Source organism: Heterodontus francisci, chromosome 15 (assembly GCF_036365525.1).
Source record: "Heterodontus francisci isolate sHetFra1 chromosome 15, sHetFra1.hap1, whole genome shotgun sequence".
NCBI lineage: Eukaryota > Metazoa > Chordata > Chondrichthyes > Heterodontiformes > Heterodontidae > Heterodontus > Heterodontus francisci.
Genome location: NC_090385.1, coordinates 18,950,782 through 18,963,327, shown reverse-complemented (window position 1 = coordinate 18,963,327; position 12,546 = coordinate 18,950,782). Strand labels below are relative to the sequence as shown.

The 12,546-nt window shown below is 42.2% G+C and overlaps 1 protein-coding gene across 6 annotated transcripts in view; it reads right to left on the bottom strand.

The window, feature by feature from the left end:
• Positions 1–12,546, bottom strand: part of zbtb33 (zinc finger and BTB domain containing 33) — a 156,223-nt gene that overhangs the window by 117,186 nt on the left and 26,491 nt on the right. Inside the window, exon 3 of one of the 6 annotated variants that reach the window (XR_010976426.1) lies at positions 6,884–6,979. The exons of the other annotated variants lie outside the window; for them this stretch is intronic. The gene's annotated coding sequence lies outside the window, so the exon portion shown is untranslated. Of the gene's footprint in view, positions 1–6,883; positions 6,980–12,546 lie in introns of those variants that run through there. 6 annotated transcript variants of the gene reach the window in all.

Here is a 12,546-nt window from a genome sequence, read left to right as displayed (position 1 = left end):
CATAGAGGCCAGTTGCACAGCCTGTCCCACCTGAGAGCAGCTAATTCAACAAAGATCAGGGAACAAATCCAGGAACTAGTTCTGTGGGGCTCAGTACTACAGCAGACAGTATGTTTACCCACTCAATCATCAGGAAAGTAGTTCTTAACTGTTTAGTAATGATGCTGGTACAAAAAGAAATTAAAATACTAATAGGAATGTTGCTTCTCGGTAGCAGAATTAACTATAGAGTCCTGCAGTCTGACTGATGGGATTGATGACCCTAGTAAGAAGGAAGAGAAGACAGCAACCTTGAGAGATCGTCTCTGGACTCGATGGGCTGAATGGCCTTCTTCTGACTAATGTTTCTATGTCTCCAAATATTCAATTTGCATTAATCATTTGCGCAGATTACATTACAGCAAACTGAAATGTTCTTTGGTGACACAAAATAAACATTTCTGTCTCGTTTTGACTTGATATTGGCTCCTTTAACTCAGTCGCAATACATAAGGGATTAAAATCAGTTCGTAGGAATCCTGTCCAGGCTAACTCAATAATACACTAGGGAAATTCCTCAGAGCTGCTGTTACTTAGTGCAAAGGGGGAGTCTGACACACAGAGCTGGGTTAAGAATTCTTTGGGCCCTGGATGCCTCAAAATCAGGGCGAACAGGAACACTTTCAAGGACACACAAAGGACTCACTTCTGAGAGTAGTGAGACACAAAAGCCAAAAATATATCTAAAAGCAACCAAAGACCAACCCTAATTCGTCCTGCAGTTCCCTGTGAAGAGAGAAAAGCAGGGGATGAGAGCAACCGCATAGAAAACTGAAGAATCCATAATGGATTCAAAGTGTACAATACAGCAACCACAGCACACTTCAGATTACTCTGAGCTTCTCGTATTTAGGAAACTGACTTTTCCATCCATCATTTCTGCAGCACCAATACCAGTTCCTGAACTAAACAGCTACAAAGGTTATGTCATAATCACAGTCTGTAAAGCCCACAAACATAAGGATCAGTCTATTTTTCAGTACAATTGCAGCAGGCAGAAAAAATGGTTGTGTTTTTGAGACAGCCAAAATAAAATTTCTGAAAAAAATACCAGGATTGAAGGAAATGACAAAATTGTAAACATATGCTCTGTGACATTGATCGGCACCAGGGCAGCTGGCCTGGGTGTGGGGATTGGCAGTATAATTGCCCTCAGTACCTCCAGGAGGCTGTTGTGGGAATAGGGAAATCATCCAGGGTTCCTGTTCCAGTTCACCCCTGCACAAAATGTGCGCAGGTGCATTAGTTGAGAGCAGAATCAAACTTCAGTCATGACATGACCCATAGTCAAATAGCTGGTTGGCGCTGCTTAGACTCACACATAAAGAATGTACTCTTGGCCAGGCTGCTAGTCTGTCATGACCATCAGGGAAGGAAGGGAAAAAAACAGGAAAAAACTATAGGTAGATTTAATGATTTTCTAATTAATACATCACAATATTGCTAATTGCAATGTATAACTTATATGGATCAGTAGATAGATCAGTCCAAATTTCATACTAGGCCAGGTATTAGTGTCTGGAATAGACAGACAATAAACCTAATACAACTGCATTTAGTTTTGTTATATTTAAAATCACCACACAGCATAATCTATATTGCACAAAATATTCTTCTATTAAAAGTAAAAAAGGGCTAATGATGGAAAATTGTTTAGAAATCTTCACTTCTTTTATTGGGAGGGGGAGGGAGGAAACAAATGTTTGGCAGTCTGCAGGAATTGGCAACCCAAATGTGCTGTCATACACCCTCCAGCAGTCACAGTGGCAAGTCTCTTGACTGCTTGCTTCAGTCATGTAGAATAGTGCACACTGCATGGGGACTTAAGAATGAGATGAATAGTTTATATTGAGATGAGGCTAAATAGCTAAACACATTCTCTCAACTACTTGAAATCAGTTGTCTGGCAGTATGTCTTTCTACAATGGAAGAAAGTGTTTATTTTTATTTGGAGACCATCATAAGCAAACTGCAAACTAAAAAAGGTGTTCCAGAATGCGCAACTGCTGCAGTAAACTTAGTTTTTACCCCTGGGAAAACATTTTGTTTGCACAGTCTGCTCTGCTAAACTGTGTGTTTCTCCTTGCCAAAAGTGGCAGTGTGGGAAATCAATTTTCTGCTGTTCTGTCCTTCTGGACTCCCCATATGCTCTCTTGCCCTCCCCAACTGTCTCTTCCTGTTCCAAGGCCAATTTGCTTTTCTGCTCGCCATCTTTGCACAATCCCAGCCCAGTTCTCTATCCTCCCATCTGGTCAGTTGTCTACTTCTTTCACTGGCTAGTTGCAAAGAGAAAAAAACCCAAATCAAATCAGAGATGGGAAGCAAAATGAAATGAAAGGAAGCAGCAAAAATGATTGAAAATTTAAAATTTTAAGAAATTTTAAGTATATAAAAAACTGGTCCTAACAAACAACCAGAAATCCAAAAAGGGGGTGAGATGATTTCAGTCCTTATTCTGGAACATATTTGCAATGATTAACTAATTGGAGCTAACTAATCCCTTCAAAAGACTGAGGGAAGATTGCAAAAAAATGAACAAAGCACAGCTAATTTCAAAAGAAATGCAAATATTTGATGAGAAGGATCATTTGGTTAAAGTTCAATTAAACATTTTTCTTTGGTACCAAGGCATCAGCTTTGAAATAAAAGCAAAATACTGCAGATGCTGCAAATCTGTTATTAGCCAAAGCATAGAATACAAGAGCAGGGAGGTTATGATGGAGTGGTATAAAACGCTAGTTAGGCCACAGCTGGAGTACTGTGTACAGTTCTGGTCACCAGAAGGCTGAGGGGGGGGCCTGATTGAGGTATACAAAATTATGAGGGGCATTGATAAGATAGGAAGAATTTTTTTCCCTTAGCAGAGGGGGCAATAACCAAGGGGCATAGATTTAAGGTAAGGTGCAGGAGGTTTAGAGGGGAGTTGAAGAAAAATTTTTTAACCAAGAGGGTGATTGGAATCTGGAACGCACTGCCTGAAGGGGTGGTAGAGGCAGGAACCCTCCCAACATTTAAGAAGTATTTAGATGAGTACTTGAAATGTCATAGCATACAAGGCTATGGGCCAAGTGCTGGAAAATGGGATTAGATTGGATGGGTGCTTGATGGTCGGCGCAGACGCGATGGGCCGAAGGGCCTGTTTCTGTGCTGTATAACTCTATGACTCTAAAACAAGAAATGCTGGAAATACTCAGCGGGTCTGGCAGCATCTGTGGAGAGAGAAGCAGAGTTAACGTTTCAGGTCAGTGACCCTTCTTTAGCTTTGAAATCTTTTGTCAGGACTTCAGTCCCTTGTAAGCAGGATGTTGTGCATCAAATTCTCCTGCATGTTTGAGTAAGTGACATATCAGAAGAAATAATTCCAAGGCTAATAGATAGAAGTAAAGAAAGTTATATTTTGAAGTGAAGTCACTGTGGTATTGTAGGCAAATGTGGCAGCCACTTCGTGCAGAGTATGGTCCCACAATCAATGAGAGGAAGGACCAGATAGTGTATTTTATTGGTGTTGGTCAAGGACTAAATGTTAGCTTGGACACCGGGAGAAATAGTGGATGCATTTGTGGACATCTTCCAAGATTCTGTAGACTCTGGAACAGTTCCTACTGATTGGAGGGTAGCTAATGTAACCCCACTATTTAAAAAGGGAGGTAGAGAGAATGTAGGGAATTATAGACCAATCAGCCTGACGTCGGTAGTGGGGAAAATTCTAGAGTCCATTATCAAAGATTTTATAGCAGAACACTTAGAGAACAGTGGTAGAATCGAGCAGAGTCAGCATGGATTTACGAAAGGGAAATCATGCTTGACAAATCTACTAGAATTCTTCGAGGATGTAACTAGTAGAGTTGATGAGAGGGAGCCAGTGGATGTGGTTTATTTGGACTTTCAGAAGGCTTTCGACAAAGTCCCACATAAGAGATTAGCATGTAAAATTAAAGCGCATGGGATTGGGGGTAGTGTATTGCGATGGTTAGAAAATTGGTTGGTGGGTGGACAGGAAACAAAGAGTAAGGATAAATGGGTCTTTTTCCGAATGGCAGGCAGTGACTAGTGGGGTACCACAGGGATCGGTGATAGGACCCCAGCTATTCACAATACACATTAATGATTTAGATGAGGGAACTAAATGTAATATCTCCAAATTTGCAGATGACACAAAACTGGCTGGGAGGGTGAGTTGTGAGGAGGATGCAGAGAGACTTCAGAGTGATATGGACAAGTTGAGTGAGTGGGCTCATGCATGACAGATGCAGTATAATGTGGATAAATGTGAGGTTATCCACTTTGGTAGCAAAAACAGGAAGGCAGATTATCTGAACGGCTATAAACTGAGAGAGGGGAATATGCAGCGAGTCCTTCATTTGGCGGAATGCCTCATCACCAGAACTTTCAAACAAGCACCAAGACGTAGCTTGGCTGGTGGTGAGAAGGGCCCTCCCCGTCAGATCCTTCATGCACACCCGAAGTCTCGCCCCCTCCGCACAGTGCCCCCGCGTTGGCTGTGGTGGGGAAGAGACGGTCGCCCACCTCCTCCTGGAATGTGCCTTTGCAAAGCACGTGTGGAAAGAGATGCAGTGGTTTTTGTCAAGGTTCATCCCAAGCAGCTCTGTAACACAGGAGTCTGTGCTCTACGGGCTGTTCCCAGGGACGCACACCGAGACAAACATCAACTGCTGCTGGAGGACGATAAATTCGGTGAAAGACGCCCTTTGGTCTGCCCGAAACTTGCTGGTCTTCCAGCGCAAAGAGTTGTCCACCACCGAATGTTGCAGACTGGCACATTCCAAGGTCCAGGACTACGTGCTGAGGGACGCACTAAAGCTTAGGGCAGCCGCAGCAAAGGCTCAATGGGGAAAGACCACAGTGTAAGGTTCCCCCACCAAGCTAGACTGAGGGGCTGGATCCATGGGAAACCCCTCGAACTGTATCGTTAATATTCTGAATTGCTGTAAATGTAAAACTGTAATTGACATGACAATTGTGAAACGGAAGGGTTGGGAAGAAACTCATGACAGTATTGAAGGAAACTGATCTCCCTTGCAATGTTTGTATTTTTTGGTGCTGTTTGGAAACTGTTTGGCAATGTAATTTTTACAGATTTTTATGAATAAAGTATATTTTGGAAATAAAAAAAAAATATGCAGCGAGTCCTGGGTATTCTCGTACACCAGTCGCTGAAGGTAAGCATGCAGGTGCAACAGGCGGTAAAAAAGGCAAATAGTATATTGGCCTTCATAGCGAGAGGATTCGAGTACAGGAGCAGGGATGTCTCGCTGCAATTATACAGGGCCTTGGTGAGGCCACACCTGGAATATTGTGTGCAGTTTTGGTCTCCTTATCTGAGGAAGGATGTTCTTGCTATAGAGGGAGTGCAGCAAAGGTTTACCAGACTGATTCCTGGGATGGTGGGACTGATGTATGAGGAGAGATTGAGTCAGTTAGGATTATAGTGGCTGGAGTTCAGAAGAGTGAGGGGGGGATCTCATAGAAACCTATAAAATTCTAACAGGACTTGACAGGGTAGATGCAGGAAGGATGTTCCCGATGGTGGGGGGAGACCAGAACCAGGGGTCATAGTCTAAGGATACGGGGTAAACCTTTCAGGACTGAGATGAGGAGAAATTTCTTCACCCACAGAGTGGTGAGCCTGTGGAATTCGCTACCACAGAAAGCAGTTGAGGCCAAAATATTGTATGTTTTCAAAAAGGAGTTAGATATAGCTCTTGGGTCTAAACGCATCAAAGCGTATGGGGCGAAAGCAGGAACAGGCTACTGAGTTGGATGATCAGCCATGATCATAATGAATGGCGGAGCAGGCTCGAAGGGCCGAATGGCCTACTCCTGCTCCTATTTTCTATGTTTCTAACTCCTCTTTGAATAGTGCTGTGGAATCTTTTATGCCCATTCGAGAGCAAAGACAGGGCTTTGGTTCAGCGTCGCATCTAAAAGACAACACCTCTGATGGTGCAGCACTCATTCAGTAATGCACTGGTGTCAGCCTAGATTATGTGCTCAAATCTCTGAGGTGGGCTTGAGCTCCAAACTTATTCAGAGGCACAGGTTCTACTACAAAGCCAAAATTGATAGCTTGGAACGTAAAACACAAAATAGCAGATTTGTTATAAAGCGATATTGAGTACAAAAGCGGGGAAATTATGTTGAACCTTTATAAAATTCTGGTTAGACCATAACTAGAGTACTGCTTCTGATCACCACACTTTAGGAGGAATGTGAGGGCCCTAGAGCAGGTACAGAGGAGATTTACCAGAATGGTTCCAGCGATGAGGGCTTTTAGCTACAAGGTTAGGTTGGAGAAGCTGGGGTTGTTCTCCTTGGAGCAACGGAGATTGAGGGGGGATTTGATAGAGGTGTACAATATTATGACAGGTTTAGATAAGGTAAACAAAGAAAATCTGCTCCAATTAGCTGATGGTAAAAGGGCTAGGGGAAACAGATCTGAGGCTTTGGGAAAGAGATGCAGGGTGTATATGCAGCCAGTGGTAACGACCTGGAACTCGCTGCCTACGAGAGTGGTGAAAGCAGAGATGGCCAACGATTTCAAAAGGAAATTGGATGGGTACTTAAGGGAAATAAACTTGCAGGGCTATGGGGATAGAGCAGGAAATGGGACTGACTAGATTGGTCTACAGAGGGCCAGCATGGACTCGCTGGGCCAAATAGCCTCCTTCTGTGCCATAATGACTCTATGATAAATATTCCAATCCTGTTTGAAACTATTTTCAAAGCTTTTGTGTGCATAGAAAAAAATGTTGAATAGTATACACTGGAATTGGAAGGTGGCAGACAGCTCAGTGGATACAAAGCAATTTGAACATCAGTTTAATGACAGGATTCACATTTGCACCAAAGAGTACATGCTTTTTTGAATTACTTGGTTGCAGATCTTCATTCTTTGCATTTTCACCCTCGGTGACATCATCTGAAAGCACAGTGTTAGTTTTCAAATGTATGCCGACGACACTCAGCTCTACCTCACCACTCTTTCTCTCAACTCCTCCAATGTTGCCAAATTATCAGACTGCTTTTCCGACATCCAGTACTGGATGAACAGAAAATTCCTCCAATTAAATATTGGGAAGACTGAAGCCATGGTTTTCGGTCCCACTCCAAACTCCGTTCCCTAGCTACTGACTCCATCCCGCTCCCTGGCAACAGTCTGAGATTAGGCCAGTCTGTTTGCAACTTTGGTGTCACATTTGACCCCAAAATGAGCTTCCAACCTCATATTTGTGCCATCACTAAGACTGCCTATTTCTACCTCCGTTACATCACCTGACTTTACCCCTGTCTCAGCTCATGTGCTGCTGAAACCCTCAATCATGCCTTGTTACCGCTAGACTTGACTATTCCAATGCACTCCTGGCTGGTCTCCCACATTCTATTCTCTGTAAATTTCAGGTCATCTGCTGCCTGTGTCTTAACTCGCACCAAGTCCCATTCCCCTATCACCCCTGTGCTCGCTGTCCTACATTAGCTCCCAGTCAAGCAACATCTTGATTTTAAAATTCTCATCCTTGTTTTCAAATCCCTCCATAGCCTCGCTCCTCCGCGTCTCAGTAATCTCTAGCCCCGCAACCCTCCAAGATATCTGCACTCTAATTCTGCCTTTTGTGCATCCCTGATTTTAATTGCTCCACCACTGGTGGTCACACCTTCAGTTGCCTAGACCCCAAGCTCTGGAATACCTTCCCTGCGCGTCTCTGCCTCTTCATCTCGCTTTCCTCCTTAAAACCTACCTGTTTGACCAAGCTTTTGCTGTTCCGTCTTAATATCTCCTTTTGTGGCTCGGTGTCATACTTTGTTTTATAATGTTCCTGTAAAGTACCTTGGGATGTTTTATTACATTAAAGGTGCTATATAAATATTAGTAGTTGTTGCTTTAATCCCTATTACAATACCATGAGTATTTCAGTACTGAATAGATTTTATATAACAGGGTTGTCCAATGTTTTCACATTGAGGGACCACATTACAATTTTTGTCTTGCATCTGGGGCCAGTGGGATAATTTCGGAAAGATAAAGGCATTAAAAATTTATGTTACTATTAATCAAGTGTCATGCAGGCCCACACCTGCCAAGAATGAGGCACATTAACTTCACCACATGGACATTAAATTTCAAATTGTTACTGGGAAGAAAAGAAGGCCTGTTACAAGAATTTTTTGCATATTAGCAGTTAGTGTTGGAATACAGGACCATTCCCTGACCCACCCAATACACTAAGCCAGAAGTGGTTATACCAGTCACGTGACTACCCTGCTGGCCAACCTGGGGAATTTTAAATTGTAGAGACAGTGTTTGAACTGGCAAAAAGCTCTTGGACTGAAAAAGCCTTTACTGTCTGCTCCCATCTATTTCTCACCAGCTTCAGAATCCATTGAAGACGCATGAACCCCAAAAGAGGAACCCCTACAGTGAACAAGGTTTAAAAAGAATACTGGGCCCCAACGAAAAGCAAGAATTACCTACAAGCAAGGACTCTACAGTGAGCTCGCAGACACATAACTACTCTTCAGATATTGCCTCAAACGTCTCCACTTATTTTTTCTTCTGCTCTTTTCTGTCCCTATCTGCATGTGTGTACCGTGTATGCAAGCTAGTGTGGGTGTGTTATGTATCCGTAGGTGTTAACCGAATTAGAGTTTTTAGTTTAAGTTTTAACAAATTTCACTTTTCTTCTTTAAACCTAAGAAAACCTGTTTGTGCTTGTTTCTTTGGAAAGCGGTGAATAAGGATTCACCAAGGGGGAGCTCAAAACACGGTGTGTTTAAACATAAACCGTGTTACAGTAAGACCCGGTGAAGGCTGAGTAGGACCCCTAGACACCTCTCTCAAATGGCTGTAACACAAGACAACAACAAATGTGCATTTTTGTGAAGAATTTTTAAATGAGGAGATTAATTTATTGACTAAATTTCTTGTCACTATATTGGACACTGATTTAGTGAGATAGCTGGCATTTTTTTACTTGCACAAGTACTTAATGTTGCGATGCAGAGTATTCCAGATAGATGTCCATCTGTCAGGAGTGATCTTGATCACTCTCTCTCCCTCTCTGTGCATCCCCCCCCACCCCCGTGTTGTCCCCTTTCTCTGTGTACCCCATCTCTCTGTCCCTCCTCTTTCTCTCTCTGCCCCCTCTCTGTTCCCCTTCTCTCTCTCCACCCTCCCTAACCCCAACTCTCTCTGACAGTTGCAGGGAGCAGGAGTGCTCAGCATAGCAGCTTAAGAGTACAACTGAAAACACCATCTGGGTTTGTGGTCGCTCAGTTTTTTTTAAAACATTACGCTGTTACTTTTTTGTTGAAAGCAGGAATAGCGCTTTCCCAACTTCGGACAGATTCGTGATTTTCCAGTGGGTTCTGACTTTTTTTTTTAAAGTCCACAGGAAAACTCCGAATCTGTCCAAAGTTGGAAAAGCACTATTCCTGCTGTCAGCTGTGAAAGTGACAGCATGATGTTTTTGAAAGGCCAGTCTGGAAGAAGGCAATGGGAAATTTCTCATTTCTGAAATACATCCGCCGGCCAGATGGAAACCTTTGGCGGGCCAGATCCTGGCCTGCGGGCCGTATGTTGGACAACCCTGTTACATAAAAATTGTGATTAATAAATTTACACTTTGTGGACATATGCTGCACGTACCTCTTGAATGTTAATATTCTATTTCTTGAGGCGTTGACTGTTTTTATGGTTTTATAGAGTTGAGGCAGCCATGATGATTATGACATTGTAAACAAACATGTACATATCCAGTTGTAAATGGAGTTGTGTTTGATTCTTGGAAAGTATTTGTGGAATATAATGTTTAGTTAAAGGCAGACATTAATAGAGTTAATTTAAAAAATGTTTATTTGCACCTACCTTACATTTATTCCCGATTATTTTTGAAATTATCATTTGGTAGTGCAGAACTTGAGTGTTGCTGAAAGTAGTGACATTTTGACGAAGCTTTTCGTCTTGCACTCATCAGGACAATTTGCAAGAATACCAATGTAAGGGAAAGCAACAAATCTATACCGTATGAGAAGAGAGTGCTGATTGGTTGGCAAGTGGACTCTAATTGGTAGAGGCATTGGCATGGAGAATGCACCAGTTTATGGTGACTGACAGTTAACTGCCAAGCTTTGTTTGAAATTTAAACCAGGCAGCTTGACTCTGACAAGCAAATGCCTTGATCAGAGGAATGAACCAGCGACTGGCTGTCACTTATTTTGTTTAACTGAAACAGGTGCAATGTGCGTAGATGTGTTTTCTGTCTGTAAAGAACAGAGCCCTCCTGTATTAATATATGTAGCTTCTACTATGCGCAAATACGCCACACTGCGAGCCTGACTTACCATCTTAAATTGGTTGTTAGCGTAATTCTTAGCACATTGAGGATTATTTAGAAAATGTTGTCCAATCGTGGAATCACATCTAATATTGGACACTGTGTTTTGTGTTTTGCAAGCATAGGCTGGTTGGGAACGGCCTGTATCTTGCCCGTTGCGAACAGCTGAAGGGACATGTTTGATATAATCCGCCAGTCTTTGGGGACACACGGCCTATATACCTAGCATCACATTGGCATTGAAATTCATATATTACTCATTTCTGTGATAGGCAGAACATCTTTTTGGCTTGATAGCAGCATTCTGTTAGTGGCAAACACCACATGAGTTGCTACTGCATAGTAATAGCGTGAAACAGCTAGCTTCACCTCAAAATATTTGGGATACAATCTTGAGGTAGACTGGGCACTTTTCTGGGCCGAAAATGACGGCCTGAGGCCCATTCATAAGTTGGCACGATATACAACGAGAAATGATCTGATCAGGGTAGCCATTATCACGCAGGATGCCTTTGATTCGCCCTATTTCAGCATCAGGCTTGCATGGTAAGCAAATGGCTCAGGTCCTATTTACGAGATTGCCAATAAGGCCAATCCTATCGCGCGTGGAACTGTAGGAATCCCAACGCGTGTACTGACCAGTGAAGGTAGGCTTGCGGTAAACAGTGGCAGAGAAACTCTTAGCATATTTGAGCAACAGTATAAATCTGGTGCTTTCCCTTACATTGGTATTCTTGCGAATTGTCCTGATGAGTGCAAGACGAAAAGCTTCAGCAAAATGTCTCTATTTTCAGCAATAATTTAGAAACTATTGGAATACAAAGTACTCCTTTATCCATTTAATGAAGCCAGCTCACTAGGGATAAGTGCAGCAGTGTTAATAATGGATTGTAATACTTTTGATCTGATCTTAAAGATTAGGACATTTCCACAGCCTTCCCACTCCAGTCCATGTTAAGTAATTATTACGTTTTATACGATATTCAACAGCATAATGGGAAAGAAAACATAAGAGGTGCCAAAGTAAGGTTTGTGAACAGACCATGATAATTCTTAGTGCTGTGGGTGTCGTGCAAGATTATCAATTGACCTCGAAATCAATTGAGTTAAGCACATTTCATTAAAGTGGGTGCACACAGCCAAGTCTTTTGAAACAAGAGTTGGAGGTGGGGGTGCGAAAGCAGTCAAATTATATAGAAGCACTTCCTTGCCCTTACCCTCAATTATATTCCACATCTGGTTTTCAAGTGACTGAAAGGCTGAGTCAGGATTCATAATCAAATTTAAGATTACCATTTTTGAAAGGAATGCACAGTCTGACTAATATAAGTCGCCTTAGGAATCTCATTAAAACCCAATTAAGTATATTTAAAACTGTTTACCCAACAAGCAATTGTCCACAGACAGATGCACAATAGAGTGTTGGAGAATAAATCCCTTTGTACACAATTAATACTTTCATGGGCTCCCCTGCTGATTCAGTGGGTAAATTAGCATTTTGTCACTAGTGAGTCATATAGACCTGAAAGGTCTGTTTGATCCCTGCTCTGTACTCTTAGCAAATCTCAGCTACAGAACTATGTGGTGTGTTCCTTTGGTAGGAAGTCATTGGTCAGAATTATCATTCATTAGCACTATCCTGTGACCTTTGCTAAAATGTTACATAGAATTACATAAACTGGGACACAGAAATGGGCCATTCCGCCCAATTGGTCTATGCTGGCATTTATACCCCGCACGAGTCTCCTCCACCCCTCTTCATCTAACCCTATCAGCATATTCTTCTATTCCTTTCTCCCTGATATGTTTATCTAGCTTACCCTTAAATGCATCTATGCTGTTCACCTGAACTACTCCTTGTGATAGCAAATTCCACATTATAACCACTCTCTGGGTAAAGAAGTTGCTCCTGAATTCCCTGTTGCATTCATTAGTGATTATCTTATATTTATGGTTCAGAGATTTGGACTCCCTTATGACTGGAAACATTATTCTATGCCTATCCTATCAAATCCTTCCATAATCTTAAAGACCTTAACCAGTTCATCCCTTAGCCTTATCTTTTCTTAAGAAAAGAGAGCCCCAAGCCTGTTCAGACTTTCCAGATAAGTTCTGGTATCAATCTTGTGAACCTTTTTTGTACCTTTGCCAGTAT